The 26,356-nt window shown below is 42.8% G+C and overlaps 2 long non-coding RNA genes across 2 annotated transcripts in view; one reads left to right on the top strand and one right to left on the bottom strand.

Annotated features, from left to right (window-relative positions):
* LOC129619952 (uncharacterized) overlaps positions 1 to 26,356 on the top strand; it is a 48,916-nt gene that overhangs the window by 13,393 nt on the left and 9,167 nt on the right. The window lies entirely within an intron of this gene.
* LOC129619951 (uncharacterized) lies at positions 6,547 to 10,730 on the bottom strand. The gene is made up of 3 exons (XR_008698315.1): positions 10,543 to 10,730; positions 10,351 to 10,464; positions 6,547 to 7,075 (listed from the first exon to the last, which is right to left on the bottom strand). It is a non-coding gene; the product is annotated as an uncharacterized LOC129619951 (long non-coding RNA).

Raw genomic sequence — 26,356 nt, 5'->3', positions numbered from 1 at the left:
TGCACAGGGATGTCCAGCTCCAGGCACCTGGGAAGCTTGAAAAGTTCATTCTCGTCTGGGTCCACACTATCATGGGTTCCAGTTCAGCCACATGGCACACACTTCACAGCCATCCGTCAAGCTCATTGACCAGACTGTCTTTGCCGACATATGCACACGAGTTTGGGAAGGACAGAGGAGTGTGTGTGAGTGTGTGTGTGTGTGCATGCATGCACAGATTTTCAAATGCCTTCCTCTGTACCTTGTTGGATACCAGAACCCCCTTGTCTGCTTTTAATATCACCAGTCCATGCATGTAACCTTTCTGGCTTAAAATTCACCTTTTAAAAGCTGTTCCTGATTAGTTCCAATGTGCTGTAATGACTTTTGTATTCTTCTTTAATTATAAATTTTGGTTAATACCGCTTTTGATATTTTTAGCTCCTGCACTTTATATAGTATAATTTTTATCACACAATAAGTATGGAATTTGTGCAGCTGACTTAATTAGTTATATTCCCAATAAATACTAAGGAGTCATCAGAGGGAACAAGCAATTTTGTGAAAGCAAACCATTATCCAAGGAATGATATGGAGTTACACTATAGCCCTCTTGGCTGCATTGTCCAGGGGATTCTCCTGGCAAGAATACTGGAGTGGTTTGCCAAGCCCTCCTCCAGGGGATCTTCCTGACCTGGGGATTGAACCCATGACTCGTACATCTCCTTCACTGACAGGCAGATTCTTTACCTCTAGCACCACCTGAGAAGCCTGGAGTGGGAAAGACTAGCTCTGTCAGCCCTGTTCGGTTGCAGATGTATAAAAAGTGGTCTACTAATATAGCACCTGCCTAGAAAAAGATATCAGTGGAGATATCACAATGATTTTGTAGAAAAATACCACTGTACCTGCTAAAGCCTTTCTTTGGAATCTTCTCTCCCTCTCTAATGTGGAATATCTATCTCCTCTAAGCTTTCAATGACCTGAGAGGAAGCTTCATGACAGAATATAAAGACATTCGCTAATAATGACTGCTTAAGAATAAATATGAGATTAGAAAATGTGCTCAAAGGTCCACTATTTGACAGGAAGGGCTAGTGTTTGTGGACCTCTGGGAGGAAAGGTGCTCTGAGGGCAGGACATGTGTAGTAATCATACCTGAAGTATCAGCATCCAGCCCAATGCCCTCTTCAAAGAGGGCACTCAGATGTTTATGGTAAATGAATGGATATTTTAATTAGCTTGAATATCATCTTTGGGGTGCCTGTGAGTGTGATATAGAACATGATCCCATCTGAAATAGAAGAGAATGATTATATCATAATAAATTTTGTGCTGTTATTGACAAATACCATAATTTAGCTGTATAATTGATAATAATTTTAAATTTGTATTGTAATACTAGTAATAATAACTAGTATACATATGCATGCACACATATAAAAATATGTAGATCACATGTTAGACACTGCTTTTAGCTGAGTTAATTCTAACAGTTTTATTTTTAATTAAAATTTTTAAAACTTAAAAATTTTAAGTAACCCTGTGAATAGATATTCTGTATACCCAGGGAAGCTAAGGCACAAAGAAGTTGTGATTCTTTCCAGAGCTAAGTGGCAGAGGTGGAATTTGAAACCAGACAATCCAGCTCAAGAATCCATGCTATATTGGATGGACCTAGAGATTAATCATACTAAGTGAAGTAAGTCAGATGGAAAAAGACAAATATACCATATCGCTTCACATGTGGAACTTAAAAAAATAATACAAATGAACTTATTTACAAAAGTGAAATAGACTCACAGACATAGAAAACAAACGTATGATTACCTGAAGGGAAAGTAGGGGAGGGATAAATTAGGGGTTAGGGATTAACTGATATACAATACTATGTATAAAATGGATAAACAGCAGCTTCCCAGGTGGCTCAGTGTTAAAGAACCCACCTACAACTCAGGAGACACAGGTTCGATCCCTGGGTCAGGAAGATCCCCTGGAGAAGGAAATGGCAACCCAGTTCAGTATTCTTACCTGGGAAATCCCTTGGACAGAGGAGCCTGGTGGGCTGTAGTCCATGGGGTCGCAATGAGTGGGACATGACTGACTCAGCTACTAAACAACAACATACCAGAAAAAACACCCCAAAACTTGTGTCTCCTTCCCTCTTTTAAAATAAAATAAAATGGAGAAACAACAAGGACCTACTGTGAAACACAGGGAACTATATTCAATACCTTATAATAACCTATATGGGAAAAGAATCTGAAAAAGACTATATCTATGTATCTGGATCACTTGACGTAATCATTCTCTTCTATTTCAGATGGGATCATGTTCTATATCACACTCTCAGGCACCCCAAAGATGATATCCTAGCGAATTAAAATATCCATTCATTTACGTAAACATCTGAGTACCCTCTTTGAAGAGAGCATTGGGCTGGATGCTAACACTTCAGGTATGATTACTACACATGTCCTGAAGCTAACACAACACTGTAAATCAACTTCAATTAAAAAAAAAGAATCCATGCTATTAACCTGTAACTTTTATAGCCTCACACGTTGGTGAGAATTTGCCCATACCAGCAAGTGCAGGCAGGGACTGGTTTCATACTCAGGCAAAAAAGGTAAATGTTTATTTGTCTGTCAATGAAGTGCATCTGCAATTATGATGGTGACAAGTTGGAAAGGACCGAGGAAACTCAAAGTACTTGTTAAACTCACTTCTAAAAATCTGAAGAACATCAAAAAGAGAAAGGAACAATGATGGCTTATAATCTGCCAAACCACGAATGTAGGACAATGTACATTTTTTTCCTGGTTGAAGATAAAAATGCTAGAAAATGGACAAAGAAGAATTGAGCATCCAGGAAAAGCTTAAATGGTGATCCTCTTAGGAGATAATCACCCGGACACATTGTCCATTATAGGTGAACAAAAATCATAGAATCTGATCTTTGAATTAACCAGGAAGTTAATATGTCTTCTTGAATTGATTAATTTCTGAGCTAGACGGGACAGCAAGATGGGCCAAAGAGGCCATTAGAGCTGCCACTTGACAATTTCATTAGGTGAGAGAGAATGCCCTTCCTCAGGACTTAAAAGAAATATACAGTTTTGATAAAGATCAAGGGTGTATTTCTCTACAACATATTTCAGTAAGTTTAATAAAAATGTTGCAAGGAATAAATATGTGTAAAAGTTTAAGATAGCCTGGGAGGATTTCCTCCTGCAAAATGGAGTATAGGTGAGTTTTAGCACATCCTGTCATTTAATGGGGGAATTGCAAAGGTTTCAAATGTTATTTTTGATCTTTTAATTCTCCCAGTTGTTTCTGAGAATACCTTTTAATTTCAGGCTAATAGCCATAAGCCTTTTTGAAGCAATAACACTGTCGGCTCTTAGGTGTACGTACTAGAGGAGATGGCGAACATGAAAAGCAAAACATCCCTTTCAGCTGAGCTAAGGCCAGGACCTCATTCCTGGAATGAAATACCTGTGATGAGAGATGTGAGTCTGTGGGTTAAGGAGCCGGCAGTATGTGCTGTTGGCTGGGGTGTAGGCGCAGGGTCATGTCTGGAGTTTTCCTGTGTCCTGCCACAGATTCTCCTGTTAGCCCTGTGTGTCAGATACCAGGTAGTCCGAGGTATGTTCCATCCCCTACAGTGTGTCCTTGGAGCAAGAAAACCGTTGTGAAGACCACCTTTTCTTCAAGGAATTCCTTATTAGTTGCTTATTTCATTGACACATGAAAAGACACAAAGGTGACTCTGGCTTCTTGTAATAGACGTTGCACTGTGCTCAGATCCTTGCAACCCCTGCTTCCTCATCTGCTTTAGGCTCATTCCCCAGCCTACGGCTGGCCTGAGTAACCCCTCCCAGGAATTGCTCTCAGATGAAGGCAATACCCCTTCCTGGGGGCAGCTTGCACCCAATGACTGACAGGTAGGGGTACAGAGTTCTGCCTCTTGGCTTCGCTTGGGACAAGTCTTCAGGGTCAGCCCAGTGTCCTCAGGATCCACTGAGGCGTTTATTGTGATGAAATAAAGTCCAAATTCTCTTCCTTTATCTGGCTTTCTTCACTCTCCTGCAGGTGTGGTTCCCCAATTTTTCTACCTTTGATTGATCCCTAATTTATACATAGGATTTTCTGATGGGATAAATAATTTGCATTTGATGTAAAAAATTCAAATATTAGATAAATACATGTGCATGCGGGAGTGGGCACTACAGCATGTCCATCAGCATCATTTAGTAGGGGACTCAGGTAGCCCCTGTGTCATAACACAGCTTTAAGTGTTTCATAGTTCTTTGAACATAACACTTACACCTTGAATGATCTACCTGAAGATAAATGGACATTGGTAATTAGAAAAATAATACTATGTGGAATGTATTTACAAAGTTCTTTCCTATCATTATGGGGCTTCCCTGGTGACTCAGTCAGTAAAGAGTCTGCCTGCAATGCAGGAGACTCAGGTTCCATCCCTGGGTAGGAAAGATCCCCTGGAGAAAGAAGTGGCAACCCACTCCTGTATTCTTGCCTGGAGAATTCCATGGACAGAGGAGTCTGGGGGGCTACAGTCCATGGGGTCACAAAGAGTCGGACACGACTTAGTGACTAACACTTTCATACTTTCACTTCCACCCATTATATTAATTCATTTTCTGGCCTTTTTGAGAAAACTTGGGCATGTTAGTCCCATTTTAGAGATGGAGAGAAAATAGCTGAAGACACTGCGTTTAGGGTAATTTCTTTTTGATAAACTCCAGTGTCCATGATCAGTCCATGGGCTCAAGCCCGTCATTCAAAGAAAACACCAGAAGAGGCTCAGTGTTTTGTGAAATGGCACATTCTGAAATCTTTGTTACTGAGAGGAGGATGTAAGCTCATGATCAAAGCACCATCTTCAAAGAAGGGCAAGGTACTTGTTAAATAACTCCTGGCAACTGCTTCGGCGCTAGGCACTGTAATTGCAGAGAGCAGGAGCGGAACTAAAAATAGAGAAGTGGATGGGGACAGGACCGAAGCCATCATTGTCACTCAAACGTGGATGTCACTTTTGACAGCATTTGAGCAATTGCTTCTTGGTTTTCAACGTTAGGAATCAAGGAATCATGCTTTGTTGTGACAGTCCTAGAAGAAGGGAAGGGGCAGGACCTGAGGAGCCCATCCTGGGAGGAGTAGCAGGAATGGAAGGTAGAGTTATTATCAGCCTGTGCCGCCTCTTTTCCAGCCAAAGTTCCTTGGAAGGCAAAAACCAGAAAGCCATCCCAGTGAGCTCCAATGTCCTGAAATGGTAAAGAGGGACCTCATGGACAGGAGATACAACTCAACCCTGTTGAGTGACAGACAGGACCTGAGAATCAGCTGGCCACCAGGAGCTGAGTCTTTCTTTCTGTTTCTAGAAGCGGCACAATTGCTGTCTCTGCACATCTTCTCTGTTGACCTCCCACCTAAGCCAGTCTCCTCTGCACAGTCCTCTTGCTTTCTTCATCAGCACAGCTGCCAGTCCAGCCCTCCATCATGATCTCCAAGCTCCAGGAGCCACCACCAACTGACAGCAACCTCTGTGTCTCTTCAGGCAGAACCTCATACGGAAGTGCCTCATCAGGCCACATCCTGCTTTTCTCACACTGGACTGGCTGCTTTGGGTTGAAGGGATGTGAAAGATTCCCAGAAGGGGCCACGAATGGGGCAGACAGTGAGACCCGTTTGCTATATCCTTGCTTATCTGTGTTTCCATTGTGCTGTCCATCATGCTCCACAATATAGTCTGGGAGACATAAGAGGTCACATAATCATCGTGATGAATCACTGTGTAGAATGTGGCATCTGCTCTAAGTGGGGTTATAATCCGGTTGATGCGATAAGGCCCAAGCCCACGAACAGGAAACGAGTCATGCTAGGCAGTGCCTGAGGAGCATCAGATGACTGGCACAGATAGGAGTGGTTTTAAAGATTTAGAGAAGGGAGAGACCATTATGGGTAAGGAAAGTCAAAGAGGACTTCCCAAGAGAGGTGGGGACAGAAGTGGATCTGAAGGGATGGGAATGATTTGGAGAGAAAGTGGAGAGGAGAGGCATTCTAGGTTAGGGCAGAGGCGGTGTGGGTGGGTGTACATGATGCATGCCCAGGGGACTACAAATAGGCCAGCCTTTTTTGAGTATAAGGTACATATTGGAAAGTATAAGTAGGTACGTTAGGAAAAATGTGCATGCTCAGTTACTCAGTTGCTTAGTCGTGTCGGATCCTTTGCGATCCCATGGAATTTAGACCACCAGGCTCCTCTGTCCATGGGATTCCCCAGGCAAAATTACTGGAGTGGGTTGCCATTTCCTTCTCCAGAGGAATCTTCCTGACCCAAGGATCAAACTCTCAACTCTTGCATCTCCTGTACTGGTAGGCAGATTTTTTACCCCTGGGAAGCCCAAGTTAGGAAAAATAGGGAGAGACAAAATGTGTAGGACCTTGAATATCAATCTAATCATCTGAATTTTATTCTGAAGAATTTACTAATTAATTAAGAATTTATAAATTAAGAATTTATTAATGATGTTGCAGGACATGGTGGGTAAAGCAGTGCTCTGGGGTGACCCCCTGCAGTGGAGGAGGCCAGAGGCCAGGAATAATTGAGAGACCCTTACGAAGTCACCAGTGAGATGAGTAGCCGCAACTATTGAAACCCATGCACCCTAGAGCTTGTGCTCTGCAATGAAAGAAACTGCTGCAGTGAAAAGCCCACACACTACAACTAGAGAGTAGCTACTTGTTGCAACTAGAGAAAGCCTGAGAGCAGCAAGGAAGACCTGGTGCAGCCAAAAATTAAATAAATAAATAAATAAAAGAATCATCTGGAAGAGTTGTTACTATGCATATGGCTTGACCCCACCCCAGAGATGCTGATTCACTGGGGCTGAGTAGGGCCTGAAATTTGCATTGCTAACAAGTTGCCAGGTGCTGGGGACCCTACTTTGAGAACCATTCCCTAGTCTGAACTGCCATCATCACTTCTCTGGGTTCTCATGGTGGCTTCCTGAGAAATCTGCTTCCAGTTTCACCTCCATTTCCTCACAGCAGTCAGAGTGATCATCTAAAAATGTAAATAAAAGCATGTTATCGTTCAGTTGCTAAGTCGTGTTCAACTCTTTGCAACTCCATGGACCATAACCCACCAGGCTCCTCTGTCCATGGGATTCTCCAGGCAAAAATACTGGAGTGGGTTGCCATTCCCTTCTCCAGGGGATCTTCCTGAACTCAGAGCTTGAACTTGGATCTCCGGAATTGCAGGCAGATTCTTTACCACTGAGCCACCAGGGAAGCCCTGGCCTTCTGCTTAAAACTCTTCTGTGGCTTCTGACCACCCCTGTGTGGTTTACAAGATCCTCAAGATCTGGCTTTAGCCAGCACTGCAGTTTCTGTTGTCTCTCTTGAGCAAGTGCTCCCGAGTCTGGCACTTGTGTTGCTCTGGGAAGCTCCCCCAAGGGGAGACGGCTGACTCTCTCTCATCCTTGATGATCAAGCTCAGATGTTACCCCCTTCTAAGGACATCCTTGAACACCCCATCTGAGGTGGCCTGCTGCAGTTTCTATTTACTTCCTCACTCTTGTTCTTTCTGTTCATTGTCATTCTCATGAACATGACTTGTTTATCATTCTATTTATCGTGGTCTCCTCCACTAAGATTGTAGGCTCCTGAAGGACAGGGTTCTTCACAGTTTTATCCCCAGGACTTTGCACAGTGTCTGGCAGAATAGGAAGTACTCAGTAAGTATTTGTTCAGTGAATATACATGCATGTTCCTGAAGTGGCAAGGCTAAAGTATTTTTCCTATAACGCCCCCAGAGTTCCACAAAGATAGTGTATGTGAATAGATGCCATGGAGAAGAACAACGCCTATACCTCCAGCTGTTGGAGGGATCTAGTTTGGTACAGTCCAGCTAATCTTTTCCTTTTGCATGTATTAATAACATATGGGGTGATGAAGGCAGAGGTATCACATCAATTGCCAGCACCCTCATCCTCTCTTCTGTCTTTTTGCTTCTGTGACCTGCTCAGAGCCTCTCGCTGTGGCACTAATCTGGTCTGGTGTCAGACCTTTCTCCTCATTACCAAAACATACCTCCCTCTTTCCCAAGCTTTGAAGACTCTGCTCTGCCACTATGTGACGCTGGGTGATAAGTGGGGTAAACAGGTTAACTGCTTTAACTTCATTTGTGGTTAAGAGACACCAGGGTCCCTTCGATAATAAAACACATCTAAGCTGTGTCTGAGGGAGCAGCAAAATTGTTTTTGAACCTGTAAGAAGAATTCAGGTTTTTACATAAACATGTACTTTGTTTTGGATTTTGTGTAGATATGAAAGAAATTGAAATTAAAATATTACTGGAATAGTAGGGTTACAAAACATAAGGAATGAAAAAGGAGATCCTGAAAAACAGGTTGTAAGATGGCTTTTATATTGATTAGATGAGAGTTTGACATTTGTCTCTTTGTCAAAGCATATGGTTATGCAATAGGAAACATTGCAGTATCAAAGGGGGAAAAAAAGGTTTATTTACAGACCTCAGAGTTGCATTCAGTGACATTCTTGGTCAAGATCAAAATGTGGAATGTTTTTTCCATTCAGAAAAGCAGAGTCACTTTGCCTGAGTCATGACTGCCCACTTTTTTCCATATGGTTGAGTGCTCTATATTGGCTGAGGTTGACAGTTTTCTAGTGACTTTGTGGTTGATGAGTTCTATTTATGGCAGCAGTGGAGAAAGGTAAAGTTAGGTAATATTAGGAAGGAAATACTTAGTTTGGTAAAAAATGGAAATTAACCACTGCAGCAAATGTTTTGTAAGGAAAAAAATGCTTGAGTCATGAGAAATGCCTGGCTTCCCCAGTGTCTCTGTCCCCATCCAGTTATCAAAAATTCCTTCAATTCTCCCCTTGTCTGGCTCTTAGAGTTATCCCATTCTTACTGGTTTGAAGACTTCCTTGGTGGCTCAGATGGTAATGAATCCACCTGCAATGTAGGAGACCTAGGTCGATCTCTGGGTGGGGAAGATCCCTTGGAGAAGGGAATGGCAACCCACTCCAGAATTCTTGTCTGGAGAATCCCATGGATAGAGGATCCTGGTGGGCTACAGTCTAAGAGGTCCCAAAGAATCGGGTACAACTGAGCAATTAAGCACACATACACACACTAGTTTAAAAGTTCACAACCTCGGCCAGTGGTTGGCATTGGTCCAAACTTCTCTCTTTCATGGCTATTGATTAATCTCCTTAGAACAACCCTTGATAGCTCTCCTTTATGATCCAGACTTCTGTCTGGGGATAGTAGACAACCCCCACTTCTTAGTCCAGCATCAATAGCTTTATATCCTGTGTGGTTTTTAAAAAATTGTGGTAAAATATACACAACACACAAGTTACCATTTTAACAATTTTAAGTGTACAATTCAGTGGCCTTAATAATCACAGTATTGTGCAACCATCACCCTATTCCATTTCCAGAACTTTTTCATCATCCCAAACAGAAACTCAGTGCTCCTCATCTCCTCTTCCCCTCCTCTAGGACCTGGTCACCTTTACTCTACTTTGTTTTTTTTTAATGGAATTTAAAAAATTTTTAAATGGGATATTTGTTTTTGGCTGCCCTGGATCTTTGTAGGATCTCTCGAATTGCAGAGAGCCAGGGCTCCTCTCTAGTTGAGGTGTGTGGGCTTCTCATTGTCGTGACTCCTCTTGTTACAGAGCACAAGCTTAAGGACAGGCGGACTTCAGTAGCTGCAGCCTAAGGCCTCAGTTGTTGTGACTTGTGAGCTCCAGAGTGCAGGCTCAGCAGTTGCGGCACACGGCTTTGGTTGCCCCACAGCTTGTGGGAACTAGTGTTCGATCCCTGCATTGGCAGCTGGATTCTTATCCACTGTACCACCGGGGAAGTCCCTTTATTTTCTAGGAATTTGCATATATTGCGAGCATGCATGCTAAGTCGCTTCAGTTGTGTCTGACTTTTTGCAACCCTATAAACTGAAGCCCGCCAGGCTCTTCTGTCCAGGGGGTTCTCCAGGCAAGAAAACTGGAGTGTTGCCATGTTATCTTAGGGGATCTCCCTGACTCAGGGATTGAACCTGAGTCTCCTGCGGCTCCTGCATTGGCAGGCAGATTCTTTACCACTGAGCCTCCTGAGAAGCCCTTGCGTGTATTAGATACTTCATATAAGCGAAATCATACACTATTTGTCCTTTTGTGTCCGGTTTACTTCACTTAGCATAATGTTTTTGAGATTTATTCACATTGTAGCATGTATCACAACTTGCTTCCTTGCTGAAGACTGAGTACTATTCCATTGTACATACCCCATTTTGTTGATCCGTTTACCTGTTGCCAGACTCTTGGATTGTTTCCACACTGCCTTCGGTGAACAGTGCTCTGTGAACATTGGTATACAAGTGTGCCTTAGAGCCTCTGCTTTCAGTTCTCTTGGGTCTATACCTGGAAGTGGAATTGCTAGATCATATGGCAATTCTTGGTTTAACTTTCGGAGGAACATCTCATATGGTTTTGACATACCCACACCTTCTGTTCTCACTTTTTGGGGGTGCTTCTTCTCAGAGTAGACTGCTTCTCTGAGTGTTCCCTGGGTACACACATCCCTGGTCTTCCCTCAAGCTGAACTCAAAATGCTTTTTCCCCTTCCACATCTTCAGTCAGCCAGCCATACTCTTCAGTAAATATTAAAACAAACTCTTCCTCCTAATGATAACATATCTCAGTATCTGTGATCTGGAAGTGAAAAAGTAATTATGAGGACGTGCCTCAAACCCTGGCTTTTTCTCTAAAGAAACCTCACAGCCTCACGTTCAAAAAACCCTCCCTCCCAGTTTCCTTCATATGGATGACAAGAGCTCCTTAAGAATTTCTCTTTTTTTCTTCCTTAAATTCCAGCACCATAAGTTCCAACTCAGGACTGTTGTCCATCTCCCTTGCCCATCACCTAAACCCTTTACAGACCAACTAACCATCTCAGATTGTCTTTGCTGTGTTTTTCTCATCACCTAGACTCTGAACAGTTGAGAGCATTTGAGTGCTGACTCAAAAGGAAGTGTCAGTCTTTATCAGAGTTAGGGATGGGGGTAAAAGTTGTGAATACCTCCACATTCATTATTTCTCCTTCTCTACTCACCTGGAAGCAATCTTTATCTCCTGCATAAGAATATTTTCCCCAGGTAAATCTAAGCCATGTGAGAGCAGATTGGAAGTCTCTTCCTTCTTTGCTTGAAAAACCTCGTATTAACAAGATTCCTTGCCTTGACATTCCTGAGTTCCCAATGGGTTCACGTCAGTCTGCCTTTGCAGTCTTATTCTGCATTACTGTCCTTCCTGCTCTCCAGGCCCCAAGGAATAGCACTGCTGGCTGGTCCCTAAACTGTTCCTGTGTTTTCCTGTCTCCATCTGTTCCCTCTTCTTCTTACCCTCTTTTCTCTTCTCTGCTGCTGCTGCTGCTAAGTCGCTTCAGTCGTGTCTGACTCTGTGCAACCCCATAGACGCAGCCCATCAGGCTCCCCCGTCCCTGGGATTCTCCAGGCAAGAATACTGGAGTGGGTTGCCATTTCTTTTTCCAATGTATGAAAGTGAAAAGTGAAAGTGAAGTCGCTCAGTCGATACCCACTCAATTTCTACCCATTCTTCAAGTTCAAAGTCAAACACTGTTCATTCCATAAAAGTAGCTGTCCTGAAGATTAAATAAACCAATGTGTGCAAAGAATTTAGTGTGGTGTCTGACATGTAATAAGTCCTAGATAAATAGTATATAATAAATACTTGGCCTGTACTATTATTGTTTTTGTAAACATCTTATGTATAACTTATCAGCTTTTCAGCCTAATTTATTTTTGTATTTTTTACATAGTCTCTATCAGTTTGGACACATTTGGCAACATAAAACCCCAACTCAGCTAGTTTAAACAAAAAGTGGGATTTACTGGGTCATATAGCTGAGAAGCCCAGGGATTGAGCTGGATTCTCTCTGGTTTCTAGACTCAGCTTTGCTCTCTTCTATATGTTGTAATTCTCAGGCTCTTGAGGAGGTTGGATGGGTGTGCTAGCTTCAGTCTCCCAGAGTTTGGGAGAAGCTAAACTCCGCTGTCCAGCAAACTTAAGTAATGCCTCTTGGGGCTCACTGCCTCTGATGGGGTCATGTTCCATTCCTGAACCAATCACTTTTGACAGAAAGATCAGATGCTTTGACTGGCAATGTCTGGGTCAGGTGTAACCCAGTAAGCTCCAGCAAAACCAAAGTGACTGGGGGTGGATGCATGCTGCTGCTGCTGCTGCTAAGTCACTTCAGTCGTGTCCGACTCTGTGCAACCCCATAGACGGCAGCTCACCAGGCTCCCCCGTCCCTGGAATTCTCCATGCAAGAACACTGGAGTGGGTTGTCATTTCCTTCTCCAATGCATGAAAGTGAAAGGTGAAAGTGAAGTCGCTTAGTCATGTCCGACTGTTAGTGACCCCATGGACTGCAGCCTACCAGGCTCTTCCGTCCATGGGATTTTCCAGGCAAGAGTACTGGAGTGGGCTGCCATTGCCTTCTCTGGGGGGGGGGGGGGGTGGATGCGTGCACCCACACACAAAAGTTGGAGGCATGCCAAAGATAGGGAGAGTGGATGCTGGGGAGTGAAATTTCTGCCCTAGTACCTTACATAAGGAGAAGCTTACTAAATCTTTAGTAAATGGATTTGAGTTAGGTTTCTCTTTAGTGGTCAGAGGATGTGCAATGTTAACTGCACATCAATTACTAGTTGAATGGGGGAGGAAACTAACATTTGCTGAGCACCTGCTATGTACCAGGGACTGGGGCTGAGGAATTTACATACTTTGTCATTTGATTTAATCCAACAAAAGTCTGTGCTACAGATTTTGTCATTATGCCCAATTTACAGATGAGGAAGCTAAGAGTACAAAGGTTGGTAATATTTGGGGTTTGTGTAGAGCTAAAATTCTAGCCCAGGTCTGCCTGACCCAGAGGTTGTGCTGGTTTCCTACAGGTCATGGCACCTGCATTCTAGAGGGCTATTTCTCTCTCTTCAAAGATCGCTGGGGCTGGGAATTCTGTAATCATTCCCTGAAGACTGTTCCATGCTGTACAAATCTGAGGTTTGAGAAACTCCTTCATCTTGCCATTGTTTTAAGTGGATTGCATTTCACCTTGTCTTCTATAGAAAGTTGAAAACCACTGCACACTGTCTAGGAGAATCTTTGTGGATTTGATGGTAGTAATTAAGTAGCCACTTCATCTTTTCTTCCTTTAGGTTAAAGGGATTGAACCCTTTAACCTTTCCTTGAAGAGCCTATTTTCAGATCCTTTGACGTAGGACACATTTTTGCTTAAGCTCTGGACCTTACTTGTCAGCCAGAACATGACTTGAGACAGCTCTCAGACCCAATTTCTTGACTGAAGAAAACAACTTAGCTGTGCTGACTATCTGCTTACCCTCAGCAGGACCTCTGGGCTGCTGCCAAACCCTTTCTGCTACTATTAACCCCCCTCCCCACAAGAACAACCACACACACACAAAATAATACACACATGCAAACACACAACAGCACATACAAACAAGAATAAACAGACATGAAAACACCCACCCACACCGGCAACATACACACAAAACCAACACACACCCACATCAACAATAAACAAACAACCATGCACACACAACAACATACACACAACAAAAAACCAACACACAAAATACAACAAAACACAACATACATACAAACACACACAAATATACAGTAACACACACATACACCCAGGCCCGTTCTGAAGCCATGCTTTTGCTTCTCAGCAGTGGCCCCTGGAATCACCTTCCCTCAACTCCTGACATGAGGGAGGTGCCTGGCTTCCTCCTCCTGAGCAGCAGATTCACATCATTCTTTCTTTGAATCCTTGGCAATCTAATCACTTTATTTCTCCACTCCCACAGTAGACAAGAGAGGAATGTGATTTGCTGTTTTTGAATTTTAAAAAATGAAGCAGAAATGGGAGCGCATTTCTTGATAATTCTGTCTCTCCACGCTCTGGACTGTGGAAGGATCCGGTTTCTGGTATAATTGGCCTGTGACCTTAGGCCCTGACGTAGGCTCTTCTGGCTTTCTTTGAACATAGCAAAGAAAATTTTTAAAGAAGGGGATGAGAAAAGAGAAAACTCTGGGTAACGAATGATTTTGTGTGTCTGTGTTTTTCTGTAGTTGCCAGCATTTCTGCAGTGAACATGAATTCACTTGGAAATTAGGAAAAACATCAGTAAGTGTTAAAATTAACTCTAAATAGCTAAAAGAATAAAACAATAGCCAAATCTTAAACAAGCAGATAGAAATAAAAAGATGAATGGCAGAAATAATTAGAAAAACTAAGAGTCATAAAGCAATCCTTGGAATAAAGGATCCATTTGGTATATAATGTTGATAAAAGGAATAACACAGAATGAAAATATTACAATGATAAAAGTCATGTGATGAAAGCACAGCATTAAACATTAAGAAACAAAAATTGATAGAAAAATAATAAGTCATTAGGAGACCTAAATACCAGATTTTGACAACAAAAAGAGGATACCAAAGTTTGAAATGCTATAATTATGAAAGTTGATTTATAGACCAATATTGAATTTTGGTCCATAACAACAAAAAATGAGTCTTTTTAAAAGCTATTATTTGAAACCCTGAGCAAAACAAATAATATATAAGACCACAAAGAAATCTTTCACAAATTTAAATAAGAATAAAAATATCTAAGCTCTCAACCACTTGGAAATTTTAAAAAATCTTTATAAGCATTTCATTAAAAAATCAAAACTATAATTGCAAGCTATTTAGAAAGTTATGAAAATTATATATAAGCATTCATGGAATGTGGCCAGATCAGTACCAAGAAGTATGCTTAGAGCCTCAAATACTATCAAAATTAAACCAGAAAAATGAAAATTTAAAAGCTAATCATATGACTAAAAAATTAGAAATAGAAGAATAAAATAAATCCAAATAAACAGAAATAGACAACAAAGAAATTTACAAATTAGAAAGTAAAGTATAATCAATTGATTCAAGTGTTTTCATATTTTTAAAGGCTAACAGAATGGAAATACTTTTCACCATTTGAATCTAGGAAAAAAGGAAATACAAACTAATAATATACAGAAAATGGATATTGACATATTGCAGAGGAGATTTAAATGAAATAAGATAATATTATATGTGAAAGATAATGTTAATACATGTGAAAATATTGGTAAATGGATGATTTTCTGTGGGAAATTGCTAAAATTCATTAAATAAAGTATACATATGAGAAAACCAATAACCTTGAGAAGGAACTGACAAAGTTATCAAAAAATAATGTAAAAAAAAAAAAAAAACCCTCCTTTCAAAAAAGTACTGCTGGCTTATTAAGAATTCTTGCAAAGTTTTATAAAACATGTGATTTCTATGTTATATTCAACTACCCAGTAATAGTAAAGTTTGAAATCTACTAAATTTTGTTAAATGGACATTTAGAAAGAGGACTGGTAATTTTACTCCTAGAGTCCACCAAGAGAAAGGAAACATCTACACAAAGACGTGTATGCAGATATTCATAGTAGGATTATTTATAATAACCTCAAACTGGAAACAATTCAGATGCCCATCAGCTGTTGAAGAGAGAAAATTAGATACATCCACACTAAAGAATTCATCCATAAAAATGAATTAAACATTAAATCAAAAAAGAAAGAAATATGTGCTATCATAACATGCTGAAACATGAATAGACCTCAAAAAGGGTTATTTCAAGCAATGGTGGATCCTTAGGACTGCAAAGTACTTTCCTGTCTTTGAGTGAGGGGCCTTTTGACAACCCAGCCCCACAGTGGTCTATAGTTTGGCCTCCTGTCTTCAGGGGTGCTGTCCTGTTGTGAGTAACCAAAGACCCTGTCTTTCAAAGCATCACAAATACGGAAAACATGGAGGACAAACTCCTAACCAACAGCAGTCCATGGTGGCTTCCAGACCCATGAGGATTCTGAAGCCCTGGGCTCTGAAACACAAAAACCCTCCTTCTGGGTTTCTTTTTACATTGAAAATTCAGTCCATAACTTAAATGTGTGAGTTGAATCAGGGAGGCAGATAGGAATCAGAGGGGCAAATAGCACAACCCCAAGAAAGAGGAATTAGAAGCCAGTAACTCACCAAGGAAAGCCAGCACGAAGCTGGTTCGGAGCTAATGAGTGGGATGGGCTCAGCTACCCTGCTCTGAAGTCACGTTATTAGCTGCTCCGCAACCATTTTCCAACCTAACTTTTTAAATAATTAAAGAAATAAAAAAGAAACAAGGTTCTCGTATAAAAGCTCCTAGAGCTTTGGTCTTTATTACTAATAAATTTCCACCATCCCCCACCACCCGCCTTGACAAAGTGTGGGAGAAGCCGGCTGGTAACGAGATTTTGCCACCCTGACGAGTGTGCTCATTAGGGAAGCCGCTTGGTTTGAAGACCCGCCCCAGCCAATCTGATTGCAGATTTTATTGAAATAATTTTATAAACAAGTCTTCAGACAAGGTTTAGTCCTGATGAATCCTCCGAGCTCATTACCACCCTCAGGAAGAAATCTGAAGAGATAAAAATAAAAGTCGAGGATTAAAACAACACTTTCACCTTAGGCAAAACAGCCTCCCTGAGCCTCAGATTTCTCCATCTGTAAAACAAGGATAATGACATTTCCCTCTCCAACTCATCAGAAGAGCTAATGCGAAGTTCTGGAGTGTGTTCTTGGCAGTTGGGAAAGAAGGTAACACAGAAACCTGATTATTTTCAAAAGCAGGAAGAACGCAATGGTGGTAAATTCATGTCTGATATCTCTTGAGATGGGGTAACAGTAATGTCCAGGAGAGGCTACATATGGTGCAATCAATCAGCCCCATATCTTGGAAACTCACCTGGCTTGAATTAGAAAGCTGTTCTCCCTCCAATATTTTCTTTGATATTAAGGAGTTCTTAGTCCAGTGACATTTCATCATAAAATCATGAAATATATTTGTCACAGCTGCCACTACAGAACCAGCGAGACCGTAGAAAGATATTTGTGTTGAAAGGCACTCGGGTAGCCGGCACATATTCCCAGGGCTTGGAAACGATTTCAGAGCAACTTGGCCCCTCCCTCCCTCACCAGTTGTCTATGTCAAAAGGCAGAAGGTTTAAAAATTCCTATTGACCATGATCAGTATCAGCTCAACAGAGAAGGCTGTGCCTAAATGTTAAGATCATTCTACGGAGCCAAAGTCAAGAGTCTGCACAGAAGCATCATGTTGAAAAAGTGTGAAAGAGCTGGATGGAGCTCAGGGATGATGGACAGATCCCTTTCAGACGCAAGTGACAGTGTCTTCTGCTCCCACTCGCTTTCTTATTTTTGCATCAAACATAAATAGTAAGTGAAGAGATGTAATTCAATAGCAGAGCTTCAGGTGTCTGAGATTAGATGAAAGGGATCCTTAGCACCAAGGCACAAAGACTTGTTTAAAAAAAAGAAAAAGAAAAGGCAGAGACTAAAGGAATGATAAAACACAAACTTCAGTCGGAAAATCTCTCATGCTTCTGAGGGGCTGATTTGAACTTCCCAGGGTCGCCCTGTGCATGTATTGCACAGGTTCAGCCACTCCATGTGCTGTCAGCTATTTCACATAAATAATGAGGAAGTCACTGGCTGCCGGGGCCCAGTTCCAGTGGACTGAAGGGTAAGTGTGGGTCACCTGTTTTCAGGCTGGGAGACTTAAGGAGAGGATGATTCTCCTGATGCGTGAAGAGATGCTGATTTCCGGACAGCGTCCATCTCCAAGGCTCCGTGTCCACCCCAGCTCCTCCAGGCCCTAATTCCTGGCTGAGGGTCTTCCCTGTGCTTATTTCCTTTCTCAGGTCACTGCTACCACACGCACCTATGAAGGTACTCAAACTCACCTTCTAGAAAGTGGAGCGCATCACCCAGCCCTACAAGGCAGCCTCCCCTTAGACACAAGCAGGCTGGGGGTGTTTAAGATAACAGCATTGCAGAGTGCAAACGGCCCCCACCATGGAGCCGGAGGAACCTATGAGATCATTTGGAAAAGCTTGTGAATTCACTGCCATTTGCCTACTTGGCTTTGGATGAAAAGCAAATCTTAAAGCTGCTCAAAATGTGTCTGATTCATCTGTAACTGAGAATGAGACCAATCAGGGATAAGAAGTGAGTAAAATCCTTGTGATCACAGAGCCAAGAGAGCCTATTTTAAAGCACTTAATGTATTTTTTTCTTAAAGATATATACACCAACTGTAATTAAGCTCTCCCTTTCCTTATGATCTTGGCAAGATGTTAAAAAAGAGATAGAGGGAGGGAGTTGACTTGCCAAGTGGATTTTTCTAAGCGTTCTCAGCCCTAATTAAAAGTCCTTTGTGCAAGGCCAACCAGCAATCAGATTCCTAATTAGAGTTGAGCAAACTGCCTTGGTGAACTGTGAGTTTCTCTGAACCCAGGAGTCTAGGGAGAAAGTCTGTCCATCTCAATAGGGCCATTTTTTTGGAGCCACATACACACCTGAGTCCTGAAAGGCATGTACACCCAAAGGCAAGGACACAAACCTATTCTTGTTGTGTTGATGCCTCTTTTGCCTTGAAATGGCTCAGCAGAATCCTGTATATTGTGTTGCTGTGTGTGTGTACATGCCCAGTCGCTTCAGTTGTGTCTGACTCTTTGTGACTCTATGGACTGTAGCCCACCAGGTTCCTCTTTCCATGAGATTCTCCAGGCAAGAATACTGGAGTGGGTTGCCATTCCCTTCTCCAGGGGATCTTCCTGAGCTGGAAATGGAACCAGTGTCTCTTGCAGCTCCTGCATTGGCAGGTGGGTTCTTTACCACTAGCGCCACCTGAGAAGCCCTTCCCTGGTGGCTCAGATGGTAAAGAATCCACCTGCAGTGCTGCAGACCTGGGTTCGGTTCCTGGGTTGAGAAGATCCCCTGGAAGAGAGCATGGCAATCCACTCTAGCATTCTTGCCTGGAGAATCCCCAGGGACAGAGGATCCTGGTGGGCTACAGTCCATGGGGTTGCAAAGAGTTGGATATGATTGAATGACTAAGCACAGAGCAGCACCTTTATTTTATTTGTTGGTTACAGTATCACCAGGAATTATGCCTTTTTAAAAACCTGTCTTTGCTGCTGCTAAGTCGCTTCAGTCGTGTCCAACTCTGTGTGACCCCATAGACAGAAGCCCACCAGGCTCCCCTGTCCCTGGGATTCTCCAGGCAAGAGCACTGGAGTGGGTTGCCATTTCCTTCTCCAGTGCATGAAAGTGAAAAATGAAAGGGAAGTTGCTCAGTCGTGTCCGACCCTCAGCGACCCCATGGACTACAGCCTACCAGACTCCTCTGTCCATGGGATTTTCCAGGCAAGCGTACTGGAGTGGGGTGCCATTGCCTTCTCTGAAACCTGTCTTTAGGATCTGTCATTCTGTGACTTGAGATTTAAATTTATTAAATGCTGGTATTTCATAGTTTATGTCCAAATAAAGGACACCATTTTGCCCTTAACTAGATTTCTCTTGGATTCATGAGCATTGTAATAGTAAACATGTCCAACACAGCTCTGGGAGCCCCATAAATGCTAACTCACTTTACCCCTATGAGGACGCCATAAGGTTCTGTTGTTTTCTCCATTTCACAGGGACGAAGCTGAAGCACAGAGAAGTTTCGTAACTGACCCAAAGTCACATTGTAAGTGATGGAGCTGAGGTTTGCCTACTGTCTATCAGGTTCTAGAGTCTGGGCGCAGCCCCAGCACCCCAGAAGTACAGCAGTACCTCCTAGCCGGACTAGAGCAGAGGGGGACCAGGACCACCTGGCCTCAGGTCACAGGCCTGAACATCCACACAGCTGGGAGTGCAGCTCAATCTCCAAGGCTCCCCTGGCTGCCTTCCTGATTACTGGGCAGGGTTTTCCAAGATCCACATTTCAGATTGAGACCTTCTGAAATGTAGGCCTTAAATAAAGAGATTATACTGGGATATAAAAATAAAGGAGTTGCTATTCTTCATTCCCAGAACTGTGGTGAGAGCAGCAACAATGGCATTCTTGTCTCACTCAGAGACGACCATCAAAAGCTGCAGCCCCTAAATCGTCCACCATAGAGAGACACTCACACCCCTGGCCGCAGCCCCTGAGGCGTCCACCATAGAGAGACACTCACACCCCTGGCCACAGCCCCTGAGGCGTCCACCATAGAGAGACACTCACACCCCTGGCCACAGCCCCTGAGGCGTCCACCATAGAGAGACACACCCCTGGCTCAGCCCCTGAGGCGTCCACCATAGAGACACTCACACTCCTGGCCACAGCCCCTGAGGCGTCCACCATAGAGACACTCACACCCCTGGCTCAGCCCCTGAGGCGTCCACCATAGAGAGACACTCACACCTCTGGCCGCAGCCCCTGAGGCGTCCACCATAGAGACACTCACACCCCTGGCTCAGCCCCTGAGGCGTCCACCATAGAGACACTCACACCCCTGGCTCAGCCCCTGAGGCGTCCACCATAGAGAGACACTCACACTCCCGGCTGCAGCCCCTGAGGCGTCCACCAAAGAGAGACACTCACACCCCTGGCCGCAGCCCCTGAGGCGTCCACCAAAGAGAGACACTCACACCCCCGGCCGCAGCCCCTGAGGCGTCCACCATATAGAGACACTCACACCCCTGGCTCAGCCCCTGAGGCGTCCACCATATAGAGACACTCACACCCCTGGCTCAGCCTCTGAGCCGTCCACCATAGAGAGACACTCACACCCCTGGCTCAGCCCCTGAGGCGTCCACCATAGAGACACTCACACCCCTGGCTCAGCCCCTGAGGCGTCCACCATAGAGACACTCACACCCCCGGCCGCAGCCCCTGAGGCGTCCACCATAGAGAGACACTCACACCCCCGGCCGCAGCCCCTGAGGCGTCCACCAAAGAGAGACACTCACACCCCTGGCTGCAGCCTCTGAGGCGTCCACCATAGAGAGACACTCACACCCCCGGCCGCAGCCCCTGAGGCGTCCACTGTATAGAGACACTCACACCCCTGGCTCAGCCTGTCTCTTGCATGTCTGTTTCTTGATTTCCTCCTGCCCCCTCCCCGCCAGAATGTATCCCTCTTGAAACAGAGTGGAAGTGCTCAGAGTTATGTAATTCTCTTTTCGTCCTGCTTTCATTTGGGTCAGCATCACGTGAAGGCTCTTTTTGGGGTTGTCCTTGACTTACTCTTTGTCTTAGAAAGAGAAATATTTCATCTATAGATGTTTGCTTTCAGTTTAAAAATACAAATATTGTATATTAACGCATGTATGTGAAATCTAGAAAAATGGTATAGACGATCTTACTTGCAAAACAGAAATAGAGACACAGACGTAGAGAACAAACATATGGACACCAAGGAGGAAAAGCGTGGGTGGGGGGGTGGGATAAAGTGAGAGATTGGGATCAACATACATACACTATTATGTATAAACTAGGTAACAAATGAGAAACCTTAAAAAAAAATAATAATAATTTAAAAAATAAAAATACAAAATCTAAATAGGATAGTGTCAGACATTTTCGGAGAAGGAAACGGCAACCCACTCCAGTATTCTTGCCTGGTGAATCCCAGGGACAGAGGAGCCTGGTGGGCTGCCGTCTATGGGGTCGCAGAGAGTCAGACACGACTGAAGCGACTTAGTAGCAGCAGCAGCAGACATTTTCAGTGCTACGTATTCTAACTACCCATAGTGCAAAAGACGTACCTCCCCATATTCCAGAGAGACAGCTGTTTACAAGATATCATTTAGGGGAGGCCCAGTGTGATGAGGGGGTGACAGCATTGGAATAATGGAACAGGAAGGAAGTCACAGACACCAAGAGACAGACATGGGGGATGGGGGGAGAAAAAATGAGACTAGAGAGGGAATTATGGGACAGGTGAGAGGCCCCAGTGAAAGGCTTTCTCCAGATCCAAAGGGAAATGCTATGGCTCTTATGAGAAAGAAGAGAAATATGCTCTGTGGGAATGTGGGCAGACGACCGGGTTAGGTTTCCATCCACTGCCAGGAACAGGTTCTACTCTGCGGCTGGAGCTCAGTGTCCCACTTCTCCAGGAGGTCCTTAGACGTCACCACCAAGTCCATTCATGAATTTCAGCCAGAAAGTCAGCAAATGGGGCAAACCCACAGCCTGGCTGGTTGTTTTGTACTTTTCATGTTGTGTTGTAATTATTTATCTGCCTGCATCCCTCACTTGTCTATATATTAGACTGCAAGGTTCTGGGCTTTATTCAAATTTGTATCTTCAGGGCTTGCTTCATGGCTGGCTCTCAACATTGTTTGGAGACACCTGGGGGGTTACAGTATCAATCACGTATTCTGTAATGTACACAAAGTGCCCTGTGTGTACAATGCCTTTTATTGATAGGTAGCAGGCACTTCATAAACATCACTGACTGAATCAAGAGCCATACAGTGATAGCAAGTCACAAGTTCAAACGCTGAAGTTCTGGAAAAAACAAAATGGATAGGGTAGGAAGTCTAAGATCTGAAACACAGACCTCCCAGAGGGAGGAATTAGGAGAACCCTGAAATGTTTGAGGATGAACACACTGACTTCTGAAACGCTCAGGAACAAGGCAATGGCAAGGATTTCAGGACGCTTCCATCTGCATCTAGTTTCCAAGTTTCACTTTCTCTCCTCTGAAAATCACTAGGCCATTTCAGAGTTTCATTATTCCCTGAAAGCAAGTCTGAGGAACCAGCCCATGCACCGCCAACGTACTGGAACACAGGTAAACAGCTTCCATTCATGTGAGTGTTGATGTGTGTAATCTACATGACCCTCAGGAAATACATTAAGATATATACACCTATACATACATTTGGATGATCTAGTTTCCAGAAAAATGCAGTTACCTGATTAAGAAATAGTGTTCATAGCCAGAGACGAATGAGATTTTAAGATTAGTTTGTGCTTGGTGTTTATTCTTCTTTTCCTGTGAAAACATTCTTTAAAGGTATGATCAGACACCAATCCAATCCGGAAGACAATTTGTTGCTTTTTCTCTTCTAGCCCAGCTTGTCTTAAGTGCCAATTATGTCAGGCGCCTTGCTGCTTTTTTACATTCCTTTCCTCACTGACAGCTACAGTTGACTTTTCCTAGTTAGTACATAAAATGATATATTCTCCTGTGTGTTCAAAAACTTGGCTCTGTAACTGCCAGCTAACTTTTGAAGTAATATTGTCATGCTGCCCTTCTTTGGGGAGGAACCCCGAGCTGAGGAGTGGGTTGGTTCTGCTCCCTGGCTATCAGGATAGGGGTAAATATTATCCAACCAGATCCTGTGCCATGGAGGAATAAAAGGAGAGCAAACCATGCTCAGTGGCTGAAAGTTTGCCACGGACCAGAGATATTAATTTTGCAAAACAAAAGGTAAGTGGAACTCATCCAAATAGGTCTTTTGAGAAGATAGGGTTGAAACAGCCATCAGAGTGAAGAGTCTGGATAGACACAACTTGGGCTGTTTGCTTATCCTTCAACTGGTAAAGGGCTGGGATCAAATACAAACAGCTTTACAATGAACGTTAGCATTTATTGAGAACTTGCTGGGTCCGTGCAGTGACCAGAGCTGGGTACTTGGCATGGATCAGTTCCTCTGTGTTTCAACCATCATCTTACTGGCAAGTTCCTAATTGTGTTCTTGTTTTACCAATAAGGATGAGCCTTGGACATATTAAGAAACTTGCCTAAGGTCAAACGTTCAAATAAGTGTCCTTACTCACCGTGATACAGCTCTGGGAAAAGCGATTTGTATAACACGTGCCTAATGCTTTATGGTTTATTAACCTTCTTTCACTGGTACCACTGGATTTTACTCTCATCTTATCCTATGGGGATTGGTGGCATTGTCCTTATTTTGCAGATGAGAAAACAGAAGTTTAAAGAAGTTTTGTGGCTCACTTTGCCATCCTTAGGTGGAAAGGAGTCTGATCCTATGTTAACTAGAGAATTCTCTGGGGCAAATAGCTATGCTTCCTGTCTAGGGTGAGTTGTCCTAGAGGATGCTGGATGAAGAGCACTAAGCTGACAGTCCTAGCTCCAACACCTTCCATAGAACTTGGATGGGGAGGGAAGTGGGAGGGGGGTTCAGGATGGGGGACACATGTACACCCATGGCTGATTCATGTGAATGTATGGCAAAAACTGCTACAATTTTGTAAAGTAATTAGCCTTCAATTAAAATAAATAAATTAATTTACAAAAAAAAAAAAAAAAAAAGAACTTGGGAACTTCTATTTCCTCAGTGGTTATATATCTAGTTCTCAGGGCTGTGTTGAGGGTGAAGTGGGTTTTGTGAGAGTTGTGTGTTAACATGCCAATATAAGTTATAAATAATACTATTAAACAGCCACTCTTCAGCTTGTTCTGAAAGCATCTCCATTTGCAACATAAACTTAAGATCTGTCTTTCTCTCTCCTATATTTGCCTGTGGAACAAAGCAGCATAGCATAAATGAATTTAAAGAACTTTTCTTTCATTTCTGCAATTTCTTTTTTTAAAAAACTTAAGGTATAGTTGACATACATATCTGTTTCAGGTGTGCAACATAGTGATTTGATATTTGTATATATTGTGAAATAATCACCACAATGAATCTAGTTAACTTCTGTCCCTATACATACTTATAAACTTCTTTTCCTTGTGATGAGAATTAAGATCTACCCTCTTAGCAACTTGCAAATATGCAATACAGTATTATTAACTAGAGTTGCCATGCTGTACATTACACCCCTATGAATTTTTTATTTTGTGACTAGAAGTTCGTATCTCTTTGACCACCTTCACCTGTTTTTGCTGACCTCCCACCTCTGGCAACCGTTAGTCTGTTCTCTGTACCTATGAGCTTGGTTTTGTTTGTTTAGATTCCACAGTTAAATCAGATCATGGAGTATTTGTCTTTCTCCAACTTATTTCACTTAGCACAGTGCCTTTAAGGTCCATTCATGCTACTGCATGACAAGGTTTTACCTATTTTTTTACACAATTTTATTTTTTATGGCTGAATAATATTCCAGTGTGTGTACGTGTGTGTGTGTGTGTGTGTATTCCATCGTCTTTATCCATTAATCCATCAATGGACATAGTTGTTTCCATGTCATGGCCATTGTAAATAATGCTGCAGTGACCATGGACGTGCAGATAGCTTTTCAAGTTAGTGTTTTCATTTTCTTCAGGTAAATACCCAAGAGTGGAATTGCTGAATCATATGGTAGTTCTAGCTTTAATTTTTTGGGTACCTCTTACTGTTTTCCATCATGGTTGCACCAGTTTGCATTCCCACCAACCATGCATCAGGGTTCCTTTTTCTCCATATCCTTGCAAACACTTGTTATTTATTGTCCTTTTAGTCATACTGGCAGATATACATTGGTATCTCATTTTGGTTTTGATTTGGATTTCCCTGGTGCTTAGTGATATTGAACTTCATTTTGTGTGCTTATTGGCCATCTGTATATCTTCTTTGGGGAAAAAAAAATGTTTATTAAGTTGCTCTGTCCATTGTTGAAGAAAGCTGAGCACCGAAGAATTGATGCTTTTGAACTGTGGTGTTGGAGAAGACTCTTGAAAGTCCCTTGGACTGCAAGGAGATCCAACCAGTCCATCCTAAAGGAGATCAGTCCTGGGTGTTCATTGGAAGGACAGATGCTGAGGCCGAAACTCCAATATTTTGGCCACCTCATTCGAAGAGCTGACTCATTGGAAAAGACCCTGATGCTGGGAGGGATTGGGGGCAGGAGGAGAAGGGGACAACAGAGGATGAGATGGCTGGATGGCATCACTGACTTGATGCACACAAGTTTGGGTGAACTCCGGGAGTTGGTGATGGACAGGGAGGCCTGGCGTGCTGTGATTCATGGGGTCGCAAAGAGTCAGACATGACTGAACAACTGAACTGACTGAGTGTCCATTCTTAAATTGGATTATTTGGGTTTTTGCTCTTGAGTTGTATGAATTCTTTATTTTGAATATTAATCCCTTATCAGATATACAATTTGCATATATTTTTCTCCCATTCAGTAGGTTGCCTTTTCATTTTGTAGATGGTTTCATTTCTCCAATTTCTATCTCCACAATTTTGGAACCCACTCATGGAAGAAGAAAGAGAAAAAAAAAACAACTCAAAAAAGTGCTGGCCAGAAACTCATACAAATTCTTCTTGATAGAAAATGTTACAAATATTCAAAATGTTTCAATCTATCAGCCTTAGAGAAAAAATTACTTCTTGGTTAAAGAACAAAATAGCTTGTGCTTATAATATA

Source organism: Bubalus kerabau, chromosome 9 (assembly GCF_029407905.1).
Source record: "Bubalus kerabau isolate K-KA32 ecotype Philippines breed swamp buffalo chromosome 9, PCC_UOA_SB_1v2, whole genome shotgun sequence".
Lineage (NCBI taxonomy): Eukaryota > Metazoa > Chordata > Mammalia > Artiodactyla > Bovidae > Bubalus > Bubalus kerabau.
The sequence above is the reverse complement of the archived record's forward strand: the minus strand, read 5'-3'. Positions and strand labels throughout refer to the sequence as shown.